Source organism: Herpailurus yagouaroundi, unplaced genomic scaffold, assembly GCF_014898765.1.
Source record: "Herpailurus yagouaroundi ecotype Mexico unplaced genomic scaffold, PumYag 195, whole genome shotgun sequence".
NCBI classification, from domain to species: Eukaryota; Metazoa; Chordata; class Mammalia; order Carnivora; family Felidae; genus Herpailurus; species Herpailurus yagouaroundi.
Window position 1 is genome coordinate 4,217,770 of NW_024412426.1, and position 20,456 is coordinate 4,238,225.

Here is a 20,456-nt window from a genome sequence, read left to right on the forward strand (position 1 = left end):
ACTCCTCTGATCTCGGTTTCTCTGAGTCCACAGGACAGTACTGTCTTCCTCAGAGCATTCCGAGTATCGCATTAAATAACTATATGTAAAGTGTCTAACCCAGCACCTGGGATATACGCCAGGGTAAATATATACAGGATGCCCCCTCACCTCCTCCCTAATAGCTGTGATTATTAAACATTCCAGTGGCTACTAATTTCAAAATCAGGCCAGTGGAAGAAAGCTGCCTTGGACAAAGTGACCTTCTGCCAGGAAGGGAATCAGCATGTGGGGGTGGGCGTGTGTGTTCTCACATGCTCAGTCAGAGAGGCTGGCCGCAGAAGGTCAGCCATGAACTTGAGCCCCGGGAGGCACTATCAAGCCCCTCACTCAGCTTTCTCCTGTGAAAAGGTCAGGGTGATGGAAGGCGGTCATATTTAGATGATGGCTCGCAGGGAAGCCTCGGTGGGTTAGTCACCTATGATATGACATCATATGGCCACTCAATATAGTAACAGCTGTTGATTGCTTTGGGGGACAGGGGCGGGGTTAGCTTTTGTCCCTCAACCATACCTCCAGGATAAATTGGATAGAACCAGCTGGGAAGACATGACAAGGGGAAACCCTCCTCTAAATAGGATGCACCACAGTTCCCTCAGGATTTTTGGCACTTCACCCCAAAATGTGAGTCTTGACTTTTCTTTGTCTCTGGGGCCAAGTGGGGAAAATGTCATGGGACAAAGGCGTGTGGTCAGGAAGCCCTTAGCTGGGAGAGCACCCACCGTGGCCGGGGGACGGTGCCACCCTGTGGAAGGGTGGGAAAACCGGAAGTTCTATGAGCCAGGTACATGATGTCTAGTGGCGCCCCAAGAAGGCGTCCCAGGGAGGGGGGTTGAAAAGGCCTGGAGTTAGGGGCTGCAGAGTCTCTAGGTTGGATTAGGGGTTTTTTCCTCTCACAGGATACATGACAACGGTGGGGCCCGGGTCAGCACACCCCGCCCCCCAATTGAGCAATGATGTCCTCCCAGACTTTGAAATGAGCCTGGAGGAAGCCACAGGTTGAAGATACCACTGATCGGTGCTGTAGTTAATCTGGGATATTGATTAGCCATATCATCATGGAAAGCTGCAGGACAGGGTTAACCCCTTCCTTCCTGGGTATTCTCCTCCTCGACATCTCTAGCTCTCGTGGGGTCTCGTGCTCTGGGGATAGAATGCTTTGTGTCCAGTGTGTCAGCTGCATAGCTTAACTGGGGAGAGCAGGCTCTTTCTGTGTCTAAACTGGAATAAGTCCAGAATGAGGAAGTAAGGAAGTTAGAGAGGAAAAGCTCTTGGGCGGGGAGGTTAGGAGACCCTGTTTGGCAGTGGGTTCTGCCACTTTGTGAGCTGGCTGGCTTTGGGAAAATCATTGCTTCTCTCTAGATTTTGGTTACTTGTCTCGTCTGTAAAAATATGTGCTCTTGGGGTCCTTCCAACCCTAACTGACACACTCTTCATCCTCAAAGTGTGGATTCGCTGTTCTGTTGTTGGCAGAGTAGAGCGTCTGACTCTGCCATTCACTGTGTGACCTTGCACAAGGACCCCCCTTCTCTGAACCTCAGTTTTCCCGTCTATGAAATATGGGTTATTATGAGACATGGGTGCAGTAATAAACCTGGAAGCCTTTTTGGATGATGCTCTGAATTCACCAGGGCAAGGGGGGTAGGGTGTGAGGCTGGTTGAGAAGGGCACAGCTGAGGTTCCTGGCAAGTTGGACCAAGGCTAGGAGCCTGAGGAGGTAGGGGTTGTGGTCAGCCATGAAAACTTCCAACCCTGTCCTGCGCAGTTCCTCTTCATTTCCCAGCAGCTAGGGGAGGGGAAACCATTGAGAGGTTGTAAGTGATGCTGAAAACGACCCAAGAAAGTGGCTACAAATTCTTGTCTAAGGAGTCGTGCTGCCCAAGTGGGCACAGAGCCAAAGCGAGGGTCGTGGGGAGCCCAGCAAGGGTCTGGAATCCCCACGCAAAGGAGCAGCCTCCCATTTCCTACGCATGTGTGAGGGTAATAGTCCTGCACCTCCCAGCTCAGCATCACCTCCCATGAGCATGAAAATACCTCAGAGAGGAACCCTGGGAATAACGAATCATGACTGTATATTGATCAGAGTGAGCTGTCTCAACTTATCTCCTGGGGAAAAATCACAGATCCTCTACAGAAACTCTGCAAATTCCTGTTTATTCTTCACGTAAACGGATTAACCTAGGGTTAGCGATTCTACTTCGGCTTTCCCTTTCACGCTGTGGCGAAAATGAAATTGATGACTCCTTTGAAGCCCTTTCTTGAGCCATAAGTAGAAGTTCTCTTCCCTCCCACCAAAAGGGGGTTTCTCTTCTTTTGATTTTTTTTTTTTTTTTGAAGCCCCAGGCGCTGGGGTTGAGAGCTGGCAGGAGGCACGGGCTACCACAGCAGCAGCATGCCGTCCTCCTGCTGACTCATCTGACATTAACATAATTATGTTTCAGGAGTCAAAGTGATTTTTCAAACTATGAGTAATGCACGGTATTAGAGAGTATGTTTACAAGGCAGCGGGTGTTTCAGCGCACTGAAAAAAACCAGCTGCTGCTAACAGCTGAAATGAGCGAAAGAATAAGAAAATGCTGTCAGGAAAAACCACCTACCCTCTGGGCTCCTCTTCTTTGGGAAGGATTCAGACATGAAAGGCAGGTGAATTCAGAGGTCCCCAAGGAGAGATCCACATCTAGCATCGCTCTCTGAATACCTAGAGGTCTGATCACTTTATGTGAAAAAAACTTTTTTATAGTCTTATTTTGTTGACGTTTATTTTTTGAGAGACAGAGAGAGACAGAGCATGAATGGGAGAGGGGCAGAGAGAGAGAGGGAGACACAGAATCCAAAGCAGGCTCCAGGCTCTGAGCTGTCAGCACAGGGCCTGACATGGGGTTTGAACCCACAAATGGTGAGATCATGACCCGAGCCAAAGTGGGATGCTTAACCAACTGAGCTTACCCAGCACGCCTATAGTCTTAATTTTTATATACCCAGCTCTAGGGAAAGATACATTTAAAGACTTCAGCAAATTATTTCTTAAAGCCATTTTATTACCAGTGTTACAATAAGAGTCTAAAGTTGTGTGAAGAAATGTGTTGCTGCTTCTAAGGCAGGAGCAGAGACACAAATCATTTCCCCAGTTGTAAAGATGGGGAGTGGAATCCCATGGGGGTGGGCTGTGGGGTCAGCAAATGCCTTCTTTTGTTAAACTAGGAAGAGAAAAGTTTGAGAGTTATTGAGTACAGTTAGCCAAGTATTTAGACCTCAGGAGAGAAGAGCTAGGCTTCAGTCTAATCCCAGAGCTGTCTCTGTCCCTCGCCCCTGTTTCCCAGACTCTTAATGGGAATATTAACAGAACCTGCTGTGCCCACCTCAAAGGAGGACTCTTAGGCCTTAGGGAAGGCAAGGGTAGTGTCTCTCCATCACTGTACTCACAGTGTCTAACTTGGGCCCTGCACATAGTAAGTGCTCACTAAGTACTTGAAGAATTAATGAGTGAGATAAGAGCTTTGAGCATCAGAGCTCTGCTCTTCTGTTTTGTTGGTCTTCTTGCCTTTAGTTCTCGCTGTGCCAAGCCAGAGAGCTCAGAAAGTGGGGCTACACTTGGACATGCATCTACTGGAGGCACTGGCACTAATAAGGAAAATTAACTGCTCACATCCTCGGGGACTAACAGCTAAAATCAGATGAAAATGGAACACTCAGAAACTCTTTTAGAGAAAGCTCATTTAAAAACATGACAGTAATTTAATTTGCTTATATGTTGGAGGTAAATCAGGAGACCGTCAGGCTTCATTTCACCTGCTGATTCTTGAACTGCAGTCATCACTTGAGCTGCAATAACAATAAAGTCAACTCAGTGTCTGGGCTCTGTGACGGCTGGTGAAAGAGAAATAGTTGGACTGGAAAAGCCCTTAAAAAAAAAAAAAAAAAAAAAAAAAAAAAACAAAACCAGTTCCGCTCTCAGATACCTCTGTGTAAAGGTATAAAAGAAAAGTAGAAATTATGAAAACTTTACTCTGCCCTTTTTTTTCCGATGGGAAAAACAACCACTTGATTTTATACATGAGGACATATTTCTGAATTTTGATGAGGGCTTACAAGGGCAGCTCTAGCTTTTTATGACATCTGCGACAGATGACTGTTCCCTTGTTCTTTCCATTCCTGCTTTGGCTTCTCTGCCTTCGTCTCCTTCTTTCCTTCTATCCCTAAGTTAACTCCTTCCTTCCCTTCTTGTTCCCATTTTGCTTTCTTCCCCCAGCCTTGCTTCTCACTGTATGAACTTTCTTCAAGCTTCTGGCAAGGAGTTATGTACATGGTGAGTGGTCAATAGCATTTAAAAAAAAAAAAAATATATATATATATATATATATATATATATAAAGAGAAAAAGCCCTGGACTAATTATAAGGTCTCTTATAAATTGTTCATAAATAAATTGTTTATTTTTAAGCTTCATCATACACAAAACTATTCCTATTCACTTAGGAATGTCTTTGATGAAGCAGTAAAAATTAATTAAATCTCCTCCCTTGAGAACATACCCTTTTGAATGTTCTACATTTGCACAGTGGAAAAAAGGGGATCCCCTGAGAAAGATACACACCGTGAGCCCTAAGCCTGCTCTCGGCTGAGATGCCCAGCTGTGTTTTTGGCAGACTACCTGGATTGACAGGTCTGTCCTCTCCCCACTCATTAATACAGTATTGTCAGCAGTAAATATAAGCCAGTACATTCATGGCTAATCAGTCCAAAGTGGTTGTTAAAAAGAACAGGGATCTGTGGTTCCATCCTGAGCGCCTGAGGACGACGCCAGGATAGAAAATGTATATGCTCCCAGTGGCTGTCATTGGGTGCTTCTGCCCTAGACACACTCTCCAGTGGGGTAAGTCCAGGCTGGGGGCATCTCTAAGGTTCCGAACCTCCACTAGTCTCTTTATATCAGAGCTGCGTGTCCAGGGCCCGGGGCAGTCCTGATTTCACAGCCCCTACTCCCTTGTTCCTGCAGGTACACAGATGTGTGTCAGGCCAGGAACCCTAATTTGGGTTTGAATGACCGGCTCACTGTTCCCTAAGACGTCTCAAGTAAAAAAGCTCCTCACTTTCAATCCTGATTTGTTTTAGAAGTATTTATAAATAATATTTGTTTAATAGTATTATTTTTTTAAGATTTATTTCTTTTTTTAATGTTTATTGGTTTTTGAGAGAGAGAACGCATGCAAGTGGGGTGGGGGTTGCAGAGAGAGAGACAGAGAGAGACAGAGGATCCAAAGTGGGCCCCACGTTGACAGCAGCCAGCTCCATGTGGGGCTCGAACTCACAAACTGCAAGATCATGCCCTGAGCCAAAGTCGGATGCTTAACCGACTGAGCCACCCAGGTGCCCCCCTTTGGGTATTATTAAGTTAGTAGCAGGTTGCCGAACATTTGAGATCCAAATGTTTAACATATATTCGCAAATAAATTTTGTCTCTTTAAACCCCTCAGAGAAAAAGCTTATTCTAATTTTCTCCCATATTGTCCCTATCTTGATTTCTTTCCCTTCTTCTCTCTCTTTTTCTCTCTCCCTGAATCTTTCCTTCCCTCTCTTCCTTCTTTCCTCTTTCTTTGTTTTCTTGTGTTTTGTTTGTTTGGTGCTTATGGAAAATGTCTTTCCAAAAAATATATATCTAAGAAAAACTGATTAAGGCACCTAGGACTGATAGAGACTTTCCATTATATGCATTTTTTTTTTTATTATTCCAATGTTTAATGATGTGCACATATGGTTTTTCCCAAATAAAAAAAAATAGTTAATCAAGCAGTATTTCATACGTTTCCTGGGTTTTTTTTTTTTAAGAGTTTTATTTCCTTTCCCAATCTTAATGCCAGTCTATTTCCTCCTCACCAGAAGTGAAAGACAGAAACAGCTTCCAAAGGGATGTGGGAAAAAGAGAAGGGAGAAAGTTGACAGAAGCTAAATGTCTCTGTGTCCACGGTGGGGATATAGGAGAATGGGTTTGGGGAAGGATCAAGGAAGCTTGGGGCTTTTTTCCTTTTTTAAGCTCCGGATGTAAATGTCTTCCCACATCATTAAGTATTTTTCTACGATATCATTTTTAATGGTTATACAAGAGTCCTAAGTTAATTTATTATCTTGACACTATAATTTATTTAATTAATATTCTATGTTAAACATTTGGGTAATATCTGACCTGTCATTACAGGTAGTGGTACAATAAACATTCTTATACTTACATCTCTGTGCATAGCTATTCCTTTTTACTTTATAAAAATTGTCTTTAATGTTTATTTATTTTTGCGAGAAAGAGAGAGAGAGAGAGAGAGAGAGAGAGAGAGAGAGAACAAGTAGGGGAGGGGCAGAGAGGGAGACATAATCAGAAGTAGGCTCCTGGCTCCAAGCTGCCAGTGCAGAGCCTGACGCGGGGCTCGAACTCATGAGCTGTGAGATCATGACCTGAGCTGAAGTTGGACGCTCAGCCAATTGAGCCACCCAGGAGCCCCCCACTTTTACTTTAAATATGTCTTCTCAAGGAGAATAAATATATTTCTCAAAGGAAAATACATCAGAGTATATAAATTCAAGGGTCTTTGATATATGTAATTTTCATTTAAGTTTCTGTAAACATAAAGAAATTTCCCCCATGTTTGTTAACAAGTGTTATTTCCTATTTATGAATTTTCTAGTCAGAGCTTCTGCCCACACATATTGGCTGGTACCTTAATACAATGACTTAGAATGTTTCCACATATATCAAATATACAGACAAAGACCTCCTTGTCTAATATTTTTAAATAATAATCATCCTCTGGCTTGATATTTGCACTTTAATGTTGGTTGTGTTTCTATATTTTTTGACATACAAAGGTGTTTAAATTTAAAGTAATCAAATCTATCAACGTTTTCCTTTCTGAAGAAAACAGCTTTTCCATATAGAAATTTGAAAATTATTTCCGATTTTCTTTTAATAAAAAAGGTTTTTAAAAATTTTAATTTTTAATTTCAGTGCTGTATTAGTTTCACAACATAGTGACCCAACCGTTCCATAGCTTACTCAGAACTCATCAACACAACTCATGAACACTCCTGATGCCCTACACCTATCTGACCCACTCCCCCCACCACCCACCCCGTAAACCATAAAGTTCATATATTTTATGTATTTACAGTGAAACGCACAAATCGTAAGAGGGTCATTCATTGAATTTTGAAAATGACAAATGCATAAACCTATCAAGATTTATAAGTTTAAAGGGTATGTTTTTTTTTGAGCTGATAGTTACACAGATATATGAATACACTAAAAACCATTGGATTGTACACTTTAAATGGGTGAATTGTATGCAATAGGAATTATATTTAAATAAAGCTTTTAAAATATATGTAAATAGAAGTTAACATCATCCCAGAAATTTCCATAGCATCCCTTCCCAGTAGACTCTCACTCCCACTTTACCTGAGAGGCAGCCACGGTTTTTAGTTTTTTCATCAGATTATTTTTACCTATTTTAGAACTTTATATAAATGGACTCTTACAGGACTACCTCTTTTGTGTAAAGTTTCTTTCACTTAATATAATGTTTTAAAAATTCATCTGTTGCTGGTGGGTATCAGGAGTTTCTTTTTGTTGCTAAGAGTAATATCTCATTACTTGTCTGTGTTACAGTTTGTCTATCCATTTCTCTCTTGATGGACACATGGGCTGTGTCCAGTTTGGGGCCATCAAGAACATTCTTGTACTTGTCCTCTTGTGGACATATGCTTTTACTTCCCTTGGGGAAGTACTTTTGGGTGGAATTGCTGTGTCATAGAATAGATGTATGTTTAGATTTACAAGAAACTGCCAGACTGTTTCCCAAAGTGATTGCACCATTTTACATTCCCACCAACAACGTATGAGAGTTCCAGCTGCTCCATATCCTTACTAACATCGGACACTGTCGGTCTTTTTAAATTTTAGCCATTGTATTGGACATACAGTGGTGGCTTATTGTAGTTTTAATTTGCATCTCCTTGATGACTAAAGTTTTTGAACATTTTTTGATGTGCTTCTAATTTTCTTTTAGTTTCATTTGAATAGATTTGTATTTTAAATCTAATTACATCTGTTTATCCATATCCAGTTATTTTGATTACGATCTGGAGTAAATCTTTAAATTTATTTTTTTCTAAATAATCACAGTTTTTTAAACAATAATTTTATTCCTACTGACTTATTATGCTTTCTTCATCACAGATTAAGCTGTTGTGTATAATGTGGCCTCAGAATATCTATTCTGTTAGAAAATATAATGAAAAATTGATTTGTACATTCGTTCTTTTGTCAATTGCACATGATTTTACTGATACTTACTTTTTCAAATGGTTTTAACATCTGGCGGGGCCTCTTCCTCCTCATTTCTTTTCATGCACATTTTCTTTGCCATTCATACCTAATTACTCTTTCAGTAAGAATTTGAATGATGATGCCAAATTCCGAAAAGAATCTTATTGAGATTTTTATTGAAAATATATTAAGCCTACAGACGAATTTGAAAAATCCTACATCGTGGCCAAGGAACTTAATGTTTAAATTTTCTTCTACATTTTTCAGTAACATTTTGTAGTTTTTATTATGTGAATCTTTCACTTTCTTCTGAAAGCTATTCCAAGGCATTTAAGAGGTTTTCAATGTCGTCATTATTCATTTTTGTTATTATAATTTTATGTTTTTCACTGTATTTTTGAACTGGATAGTATTTCTATGTAGAAAAGCTACATAGGTTTTTGCCTCTCTTTTGTATATTTAGCAGTTTTCTTGAACTCCCAAACCACCTCTAATAATTTTTAGATGAATTATTTTTTTGAGTTTCCAGGAGTTAATTATATCATCTACAAAAAAATATAAATCTGTTTTCTCCCTTCTAACACTCATGCATCCTATTTTTATATATGTACTATTAATTGGTCAGAACTCCCAGATCAAAATTAAATAAAAATGGCAATAGCTTATATCCCTATTTTGTTCCTAATTTTAATAATATTGCCTTAGTGTTTCATTCTTAAGGACAGCGTTGACTGTTGTAATACTATTTAGTGTTAAGAAGTTCTTAAACTTATAATCATTTTTTAATAAGGACTAGCTATTAGATTTTAATGCTTTTTTCTGTATCTATTGTTGGATTTTCTTTTTGAACCGGTGGATGTGATATATTCTACTACTGGATTTTTCAAATATTGAAACAAAAACCTTTTCATTCCAGGTTAAACTCTACTGGGGTTATTCTTTTGCTATTCTAGTATCTGTCTTTAGATTTTCTTCTCTCTGTTCATAATTTAGATTAAACCTATTTTCCTTTTTTTTTTTCAAGCTATCTTTTTCAGGTTTTGACATCAGGATTATCTCTGTAACTTAGGCATACTTTTTCTATTTTTCAATGTTTGGAAGTAATAACTGACACACAGTAATTATCTATTCCTTAAGAGTTGAAAGATTTTTCCTTCTAAAGGTTTCTAGGCCTAGGCAATTTTTTTTTTTTTTTCTGGAGACAGTTCTTTCCTTCTTTTCTCTTCTGGTTTTTCTAGCTGTGATAATTATATTTAGGTTTTATATTTCTAATTTTGGTTCCAGAAGAAATAGTTTCAAATTTAACTTAAAATTTTACAAAGTATTGCCTTATGTTGAAAATATCTCTTTATCTGATGTTGGATCCTTCTTTTCATTTCTAATTTTGTTATCCACAGGGTTTTTTTTTTTTTTTCTTCTTTATTTTCTCTAAAGGTTTCTCTAGTTTATTTTAAGAAACTCTTAAATTAAGTCTATAAAGTTTCCTCTATTCTAACTCATTTAGTTTTGATTTTGCCTTAATTTTTCTTTCTCTTGATTTCTTAAGAATTTTATTGTCATTTTCATAAATCTTTAGATTGAATACTTTCATTTTTCCTTCCCCTGAAAATAATAAAAATATAAGGATTATAATTTCACCTTTCCATATACTTTGATAACATTTCATAACTTTTGATATGGTGTGTTGTTATTTTAATTCTCTTCTGCCATGTTCCTATACTTTGATTTTTGTTCTAATTTTTGTTCTGTCCTTAGACTTTGTTATTTTAATTCCTAGTATTAATAGCTTGTTTTATTGCCCTGAAATCAAAGAATTAAGCTTATATAATGTCTCTTCCTTAAAATATTTCCCCTTTTTGGTTATATGCATTGCAAATACCTTCTCCCGTTCTATAATTTCTTTCCATTATATTTACAGTGTCTTTTTTGGTGCATTGGTTGTTTGGTTTTTTTTGTTTGTTTGGTTGGTTGGGTTTTTTTGTCTTCATGTGAGCAAACATTTCTCTCTTATTTTATTGTTTGTATGTTTGTATCTTATAGGAGAAATCTTCCCCTACTTGGTGATAATAAATGTACTTTCCTGTGGTTTCTTCTAAAATTTACAAACATTTGCTTTTCACATTTGGGTCTTTAATCTTTGTCTCTTCTCCCCCGTTGTGTTGTGATGTCACCTTACAGAGTTTCCTTGTGTGTCGAAGTATTTCTGGGCTTTTGTTCTGATCCCCTCATCTGTATGTCTGTCTCCACCAATACCACCACAGTCTTACTACCCTCCTCTTCTTCAGACTCGTCTTGATCCTTCTTGTCCCTTTCACATGAATTTCAGAATTAGCTTACTAAGAATCGCACACACACACACCCACACCACGTATTTTGGGGATTTTCAAAATTGAAATAGCATCAAGTCTATTGATCAATATGGAGAAAATGGACACTTTTACATTGTTGAGCAATCGATGAACATGCTATTTCTCTCCATGCATTTGGGTCTTTATATTGTTCAATAATACTTTCCTAGCTTTCTCCATAAAGGTCTTGCACACCTTTCAACAAATTTGTCCTGAGGGGACACATAATTTCTACTACTGTTGTTAATGGGATCGTTTTTTTTTCTCCATTATATTTTCTAATTAGTTATTGTGTAGGAATGCTAGTGATTTTTGTGTGACTTTTATATCTAGCATCCTTGTTGAATGCTTTTTAGCTTTAAGAATTTCTCTGTGAATTTTCTGTAATTCTTTATGTAGGTAATCACATTTGCTGCAAACAAGAACAGTTTTCTTTCTTTTTTTCAATCCCTCTCTATTCCTCTGTCCCTCTGTGTTTCTTTCTTTCTCTCCCCTTTCTGTTGCATCAGTTAAGACCCTCAGTACAATGCTGAATAAAGGCTTACAACTGGTATCCTTACACTATTCCTACTTTTTTGGAGCTGTCTGTGTAATATCTGCCTATAGAATTTTGATATATGGCCTTAGTCACGTAAAGAAATTTGCCTTTATACCTAGTTTGCAAAGGTTGTTTTTTTTTTTTTTAACTATGAATAACTACTTTGCTCTGTAAAATGTTTTTTCTGCATTTATCAAGATGAGACTAAAAACATTTTAGGTTTCCTAGTCTTGAATTATGCTTTCAATTTGTGATTAAATCCTGTCCGATCGTGTTATTTTCTTTAAGATTTTGCATCCATATAAAAAGTGAGATTAAGTTATACTTTACGTATACGTGTCTGGATTTAGTATCTTAAAAAATAAATTATGTAGTCTTCTTCCCTTTCCCCTTCATTCTTTCAAACAGATTTTTAAAATGACATTGATTTATTTTTTGAAGATCTGATAAAACCAGTAGGCCCTGATGTCTTTGGAGATGGGAAGACTTTTCATTGCCAATTTAAATTTTTTTTTTAATTTTTTTAACGTTTATTTATTTTTGAGACAGAGAGAGGCAGAGCATGAACGGGGGAGGGTCAGAGAGAGAGGGAGACACAGAATCTGAAGCAGGCTCCAGGCTCTGAGCTGTCAGCACAGAGCCCGACGCGGGGCTCGAACCCTCGGACCGCGAAATCATGACCTGAGCCGAAGTCGGACATGTAACCGACTGAGCCACCCAGGTGCCCCGCCAATTTAAATTCTTTAATGACTAAGGCTTTATTCTGGTTTTACCTGAATCCATCACCAAAATTTTATTTTTCCTTAAAAATTATCCACTTCTTCTAAGTGTCCATATTTATCAGCATGAAGTTGTTAATAGTATTCTTTTAAGTATTTTTACATCTTCATTGTATCTGTTTTTTTAACGTTTTTAGAAATTTATTTATTTTTGAGAGAGTGCGAGTGAAGGAGGTGCAAAGAGAGAGGGGGACAGAGGATCTGAAGTGGGCTCTGCCCTGACAGCAGAGAGGCTGATGTGGGGCTCGAACTCATGAACTGAACTCCGAGATCATGACCTGAGCTGAAGTCGGAGGCTTAACTGACTGAGCCACCCAGACGCCCCACTTTTTATTCCTATTTTCTCTTTCTAGCCCCCCTTTTTTTAACGTTTATTTATTTTTGAGACAGAGAGGGACAGAGCATGAACGGGGGAGGGTCAGAGAGAGAGGGAGACACAGAATCTGAAACAGGCTCCAGGCTCCGAGCTGTCAGCACAGAGCCCGACGCGGGGCTCGAACCCGCTGACCACGAGATCATGACGTGAGCCGAAGTCGGCTGCTTACCCGACTGAGCCACCCAGGCGCCCCTCTGGCCCCTTTTTATTCCTATTTTCTGTGTGTGTGTGTGTGTGTGTGTGTGTGCGTGTGTGTGTGTGTTTTCCTTTGTCTTGGTCCCTTTGCTCAAGGTTTGTCTATTTCCATACTTATTTCAAAAAACAAACATTTGGTTTTATCTATCTTCCCCAAATACTATTTTTTAACTTTTTTCTCTTCTATTTATTATTTTCTTATTTCTAGTTTAGGTTTCTCTGGTGTTCTTTCCTTAGTTTATTAAGTCGATCACTTTATTTACTCGTCCTGTTTTTGTCTGTTTTTTCACTTTTCACTTTGCTCTTACAGAATATACTTTTTAAGATGTGAAGTATTCATAGCTTAATATTCTCTTGGCCACAACAAAAGCACCAGTACTGTTTAGTTACCTGTTGAACCCTGCTCCCCTCTTATTTTTGTTCCAGACTTGTAGTTTCATCCTCTTAAATATAAAAAAAAAAAACCAGTATTTTCTACAACCAATAACTGATTACATACACTAAACTATAATACCCTTTAGTAGTTCTTTTAGTGACCGTTTGTGGTTGCCAAACTGTCTGGGTCTTTGTGTGGCTGAGGTGTCTTTACTCGTCAGGGTGTAGAATTCTAAACTGACCATGATTTTCCCTCTGCACTTTGAGCACATCAGCATATTGTCTTCTGGAATCTACTACCTACAAAAGGGCTGCCACTGCACCGATGCTCATTCCTCTGTAGGTAGTCCCTCTTTTATCTCTGCTGACTTTTGGATTATCCTTACCCTTCATGTTCTGCCATTTTGTTGTGATGAGTTTAGGTATTGGTTTATTCTTATTTCTGTGTTTGGTACTCTAATGTACTTTTTTTTAAAAAAAATTTTAGGTGTTTATTTATTACTGAGAGAGGAGAGAGAGAAACAGAAAGTGAGGAGGGACAGAGAGAGAGGGAGACACAGAATCCGAAGCGGGCTCCAGGCTCTGAGCCGTCAGCACAGAGCCCGACATGGGGCCCAAACTCACGAATGGTGAGATCATCACCTGAGCTGAAGTCAGACGCCAACCAACTGAGCCACCCAGGCGCCCCTTGAATGTACTTTTGATTTGAAGTCTTCAATTCCGCAAAATTCCGAGTCATGATCTCTTTAAACGTTGCTGGACTGTCATTGCCTCCTTTCTCTTTCAGAATTTTTATCAGATGGCAGTTGGTGTCTCTCAGTCGATCCCCCCATGTGTCTTAATACTTTCTCTTCCCTGTCCAGACGCTGGCTGTGCTCCCCACAACCAATTTCACCTTCACTGCTGTGCTCTGCAACTTCATTCAGTCCAGAAATGTTCTCAGCCAGGCTATTTTAAATTTCAATGACTTTATTATGCATTCCTGAGATTTTTAGGTAACTCTTTTTAAGAAAATTAATGGGGCGCCTGGGTGGTGAGCCCAGTTGGGCATCTGACTTCAGCTCAGGTCACGATCTCATGGCTCGTGGGTTTGAGCCCCACGTTGGGCTCTGTGCTGACAGCTCGGAGCCTGGGGCCTGCTTCGGATTCTGTGTCTCCCTCTCTCTATGTCCCTCCCCCGCTGATGCTCTGTCTCTTAAAAATAAACATTAGGGAAAAATTTTTTAAAAAAGAAAGAAAATTAACCTGGCGTTGTTTTTAATTTTCTATTTTGTTTTATTTTATTTTATTTTATTTTGAGAGAGAGTGTGTGAGTAGGGGAGGGGCAGAGAGAGAGAGAGGGAGAGAGAGAATCCCAAGCAGGCTCCACACTGACAGTGCAGGGCTCGAACCCACAAACTGAAATCATGACCTGAGCCAAAAGCAAGAGTCAGACACTTAGCCCACTGAGCCGCCCAGGCACCCCTTAATTTTCTAATAATTTCTTTTATCCATCCCTTTTGACACGTCAGAGGTACTTACTCTAAAGTATTTGTTTGGCTGATCTACAAAATTAGTTTCCATGTGGAATGAAATCCTGTCCTACTTTTTTGACTCTGTTGGCCGTCTGTCCCAGCATTAGATTTCTTCATGTGTTCTGGAATTTGGGTTTGCAGGCTCATTTCAGATGGGAGTCATGTTACTTTTTTTTTTTTTTTTTTTTGCTTTCTTTCTCCCTTTCTCACTCTGCGCTCACCCCCTCCTTCACTCCCACTCTTGTAGTTGCCTCAGCCAGCCCCCTGGATCCCAACCCCTAACCAGCGTTTCTGGGGTCAGTGCAGGGTCACTGCTGCATGGTGGTGACAGGGACACGGCAGATCCAGTCGCCGACCCATTCCCAATCAGCAGGCTGTGCCTGCATCCTCTTACACAACTTGTAGCCCTGGGAGCCCGGGCAACTCTCCGGAGCAGTTTCTCAGTCTTTCCTCCCGAGTTTGGGAAGCTCAAGTCTGTGTTGTGCCTCCCCCCACCCCAAAACCATAAGCTCCATAAGGAGACACACTCTATATGCTTTGGTCATCACTGTATACCCAGTGCATAAAATAGTGCTAACACATAGAAAAACTACACCTTTGAAGTTGAACCTGGAGCTTTGTTTACTCACAGTCTTCCTGGAGGGTGGCCAGCCTAACAGGATAGCTCGTATCTGCAGAAAGGAAGAGGCACTGGTGTAAGAATTTAAATTCTGTGACTTCGGGAAGGCTCTGGACCTTATCTAGCTACATCACTGAATCACCCGAAATCCAGAAATGCTCTTCTATAAAATGAACGTCCCCTTGGTTGGATGACAACAGTCTAGCCAGCTAGTGACCGCTCTATCAGTCTGGGCTCTGGAGTGGGACTAACAGAGATGGCCAGTGGATGGTGATGAATGAGAAACAAACTCATGGTTTTAAAGGCACTGACCTGGGGGGCTCAGTCAGTTGAGCGTCAGACTTCTGCTCAGGTCATGATCTCGTGTTTTGTGAGTTTGAGCCCTGCATCAGGCTCGCTGCTGTCAGCCTGTCAGCGCAGAGCTCGCTTTGGATCGATCCTCTGTCCCCCTCTCTCCGCCCCTCCCCCACTTGTGCTCTCCCAAAACAAAATAAACATTAAAAAATATAATAATAAAGGCAGCGAGGGTTTTAGAGTTGTTTGTTGCTATAGCATAACCTAGGCTATCCTGGTGGATACAAATACCCCTCCATAGATTTTGAGCTCTGCTGAGGGAAGGATCCTTTTTTTTTTTTTTTTTTTTTTTTTTTACTACTGCTGCCCAGTTTCCGGAGTAGTATGTAAATATTCTTTTCTCCGTTTTCACTACTAATGAGAGACATGTTAAAAGCCAACAATTATTTCATATTTGCAGTCTTCCAATTGTCTGAGAAAATTGTGACATTGTCTAGAACTCTTAGAACTCTAATAATACTTTAAAAAGTGTCGTGGTGCCCTTTCTGGAGATGGGAAGACAAAAGTTTTGACCTGAACATAATTTAAGTTTTGCATGGTGACATGCCACATTACTATATGCCTCAGTAACTCAGTGATGCCAACGGGGGCCAACATAATGTTGCCAGCCTACCGGCCCTGACAGGAAATGCCCCCCGGACTGTGATGCCCTGTATTGGGGGTGGGGGGGACCTCTGCTCTTACACTGCTTCCTGCCCTTAGTGTGCACACCTCTAGTGGAAAGCCCAGCTACTTTCCTAGTCTGTTCCCCACTGCTCCCATGAGGTGGGAAACATGAAAATCGAGAACTTGGAAGAATAGGAACTAGAACATTCGGTTTTGAGTACATATCTACAAAAAGTTGAGCAGTGCCCTAAGTCAAGTGCGTAAGCCCCCTGGCATCTCTAATGGGGGTCGTGTAGTTTTGTGTTGTTGTTTTTAACCAATGAAAGCATGCTTTATTGAATTGAAGATGCAAAAAATATTTGTGGTTTCACAGACCTTTGCTGTGCTATAAATATTGCACTTTATGGTATAATTATTACTGGTTTAAGAGAATTAAACAATATAAACAAAATATAGCCAATAGTATGGAAATGCGCACCATACAAATGAAAAGCACAAGATAATTACTCAGTATCTTGAGGAATACTTAATATATACATGTGAAATATCTCACACATATACACAGTAAGAGCTTAGCAGTGTTACAAAATTTGAAGTTGCTTGATACATGGTCTCTGGATAAAGGATATAGTTACATATTCTTTTTAAAAAAATTTTTAATGTTTATTTATTTTTGAGAGAGAGACAGAGTGCAAGCAGGGGAGAGGCAGAGAGAGAGGGAGACACAGAATCCGAAACAGGCTTCAGGCTCTGAGCTGTCAGCACAGAGCCCAATGTGGGGCTTGAATTCACGGACCTAGAGATCATGACCTGGGCTGAAGTCGGACGCTTAACAGACTGAGCCACCCAGGCACCCTTATAAGTACATATTCTTAAAGAAATGCAGTTTTATTCTCAAGAACATAGACATTAGAACTTAACTAATAGAATGTTAGAATCCTCTTTTAATGGATATAAAAAAACAGTTTATAAAAAGCACATGGTTCATTGGTTTCTGAGTAGAAGAGAGTTTCTTAAATGTGTGAGGAGATCCTGAGACCAATGTTCTCTAAGGCCAGCGAAACATCTATCTGCCCCTCATCTATGGAGATTCCAGATTAAGCAAATAAAAATACACAGTGCTCAAGGAAATGGGAATTTGAGACAAAAACAAAGAATTTTTAGTATAAGTATATCCCAGACGCTTCTTGGGACATACTTATGATTAAAAAAAAAATTGTGTGTTGTTTATCTGAAATTCAAATTCCAGATTCAAATTTCAGATTCTTCCTTTGGAAGAACCTGGCCAGCCTCTGCCCCAGACTCCATAAATTCTGTACTAGTGAGCTTTCCTTAATGTGTTTTCACTTACACATTGTGAGGCTTCTAAAGAAACTAGGTTCACCAGCAATTGTCCCTCAAACCCAGTGCACCCTTCTGAAGCAGTGTGGCCTTCAGAACTTCTGCAAGGGGAGGGCTGTGTGGGCTCCCCCCATAATGCCTATTTTAGTCACAGTCATTAGCGCCGGAGAAAAAACACTCTGGTCATGAGATTCACTTTCTGCCATGTCACAAGAGCGTCAGTAACACTAAATGCCCGAAGGAAAGTGTGGGAGAAAAGATCTGTGTCCTGAGCTGAAGACTCTGGAAGCCTTCTTCTGCAACACGCCCACATGTTTTTAGTCAAAACCTCTGACATCTTTCCCTGCACAGAGATTGAGCCAAAAAAAAAAATATTTTTTTTAAGTTTATTTCTTTATAATCTCTACACCCAATGTGGGGCTTGAACTCACAACCCTGAGTTCCAGAGTTGCATGCTGTACTGACTGAGCCAGCCAGCACCCCCTGAGCAACACTTTTTTAACCAAGAAAGAGACTGAGTGACTTCAGTCAGGTATTCATTCAGGCATTGCCATGAGACTTGAACTTAGGAGAATGAAGAGTTGAAACACCAACTTTACTGAGCCCGTGATACAAATACCTTGATTTATTTACTCCTCATTCCCACCTGCTGTAGCATGGCTCCACTTCTCAACCAGGAGACAGAGGCTCAGAGAGGTCAAGCCATTTGCTCAGAGACACATAACTAGCAGCATAGCCTGGATTCAAGTTGGGATGTCTGGGGCTACAGAAGGCCAAGCCCAATTTCCATTTTACCAATTTTCCTCTCTGGAAGGAGGGAGGTGATAAAACATGCTAGAGTTGTAGAATGTTCTAGAAGAAATTATAGGACTTCATGGGGTAGGTTCATTCTTAGCCAATTTGTGAGAGTGGACGTCGTGAGGTGTAACAAAATGTATGACAAAAATACCTGGGTTTGAATTCTGCCTCTACCACCTTTTAGCCGTATGGTTTTGTTACCTAATTTCTCTTTATCAGTCAGGATCCCAGCAGGAAAATGATGCCACACACGAGTGATTTAACTGAGGAGAGTTAAAATTTCTTTTTTAAGTTTATTTACTTATTTCGAGAGAGAGAGCGCGAGTGAGCGGGGGAGGGGCAGAGAAAAAGGGAGAGAGAGAATCCACACTGTCAGCACAGAGCCTGATGTGGGTCTTGAACCCATGAAGCCGTGAGATCATGACCTGAGCTCAAACTAAGAATTGGTCACGTAACCGACTGAGCCACCCAGGCGCCCCAACTAAGGGGAGTTGAATAAAGGGACTATTAACCGAGGCTTTGGCAGCATAAAGGGTTTTGGCAACAAGGGATGGTGAAGTACCAGGAAACTGGTAAGAGCAGGAAGCCATGACCCGCTGCAGGCCTGAAGGGCAAGGGGAGGGAATATTTTATTAGATCCTGTTGAAAGCTGGAGCCATGGAAAGGGGGCCGCCTGACAGGAGCCATGGCCCTGAAGAAACACAGCCACTGTATCAGCACCACACGTGGAACAGAGGTTAGAACCTTGACCTCTCTCCTTCCTTGGCCAGGACTCCACTTTGTCAGCCTCCCAGGACCCGGGGCAGAGCAGACAGGGAAGGAAGGGGGGTTGGGGTGTTGTAATCAGACAACAACAGCATTCAAGCTGAGCTTTGGTTTGGTTTGCTTTTTAAAGTTTATTTATTTTTTTGAGAGAGACAGAGACAGTGTGGGTGAGGAAGGGGCAGAGAGAGAGAGAGAGAGGGAGAGAGAGAGAGAATCCTACACAAGGTCCGCGCTGACAGCACAAAGCCCAACGTGGGGCTCAAACCCACGAAATCGTGAGACCATGACCTGAGCTGAAATTAAGAGTCCCACGCTCAACTGACTAAGCCACCCAGGCACCCCTGATTTGCTTTAAAAAAAATTTTTTTTAATGTTTATTTTTGAAGGAGAGAGACAGAGTATGAGTGAGGGAGGGGCAGGGAGAGGGGGAGACACAGAATCCGAAGCAGGCTCCAGGCTCCGAGCTGTCAGGACAGAGCCCAACACGGGGCTCGAACTCACAAGTTGTGAGATCAGGACCTGAGCCGAAGTCGGACACCCTGGTTCCCTTTTTTAAAAATGGGAATCACAGTACCTACCCTGGGGTGTTGTAGGGAAGATTAGATATAGATTGACTGACTCCCTCAACCAAGCATTTACCGAGCACCTACCATGTGTTAGGCTCTCTCTCATAGATATGGTGGTGACCAAAACAGAGAATGTCTCTGCCCTCGTGGAGATTATACTTACAAGAGAGCCAGACATCACATAAGTATTTACAAGGGAGAGGAGGTAAAATATCACCAGAGGGCATTTATAAATAGTAGCCATAATTATTTTTTTAAAGTCTCCCAGAAAGACCTATGTCACATAGCACTTTCTTGTTTCTTATACCAATGTTTATGAACAACCTTTACCATCAGGACAGCGTTCCCTGCCATACTATAAAGTTTTGAGCATCCTAAAAAGAAAGAAACAGTTATCACTGCCTATATTAGTCAGGGTTCTCCAGAGAAACAGAACCACTAGGAGATTAGATGGATAGATAGATTAGATGATTGATAGATAGATAGATGATAGGTAGATAGATAATAAGAACCAGCTCACAGGATTATGGAGGCTGGCAAGTTCTAAGATCTTCAGTCAGCAAGCCAGGGACCCAGGAAAACTGACAGTATAGTTCCAGTCAAAAGGCTAGCAGGCTTGAGACCCAGGAAGAGCTAATGTTTCAGAACAAGTCTGAAGGCAAGAAGAAAATGATGTCCCAGCTCGGGGTGCCTGGGTGGCTCACTCGGTTAAGCATCTGACTCTTGGGTTGGGCTCAGGTCATGATCTCATGGTTCATCAGTTCAAGCCCCACATCGGGCCCCACACTGATGGTGTGGAGCCTACTTGGGCTTCTCTCTCTCCTTCTTTCTCTGCCCCTCCCCTGCTCGCTCGCTCTCTCAAAATAAATAAAAAGTAGAAAGAAAGAAAGAAAGAAAGAAAGAAAGAAAGAAAGAAAGAAAGAAAGAAA

At 40.8% G+C, this 20,456-nt stretch overlaps 1 protein-coding gene across 1 annotated transcript in view; it reads left to right on the forward strand.

The window, feature by feature from the left end:
• The first annotated feature begins 572 nt into the window (after nucleotides 1–572).
• ATF3 (activating transcription factor 3) overlaps nucleotides 573–20,456 on the forward strand; it is a 59,712-nt gene continuing 39,828 nt past the window's right edge. Inside the window, exon 1 of the mRNA XM_040446409.1 lies at nucleotides 573–663. The gene's annotated coding sequence lies outside the window, so the exon portion shown is untranslated. The remainder of the gene's footprint in view (nucleotides 664–20,456) is intronic.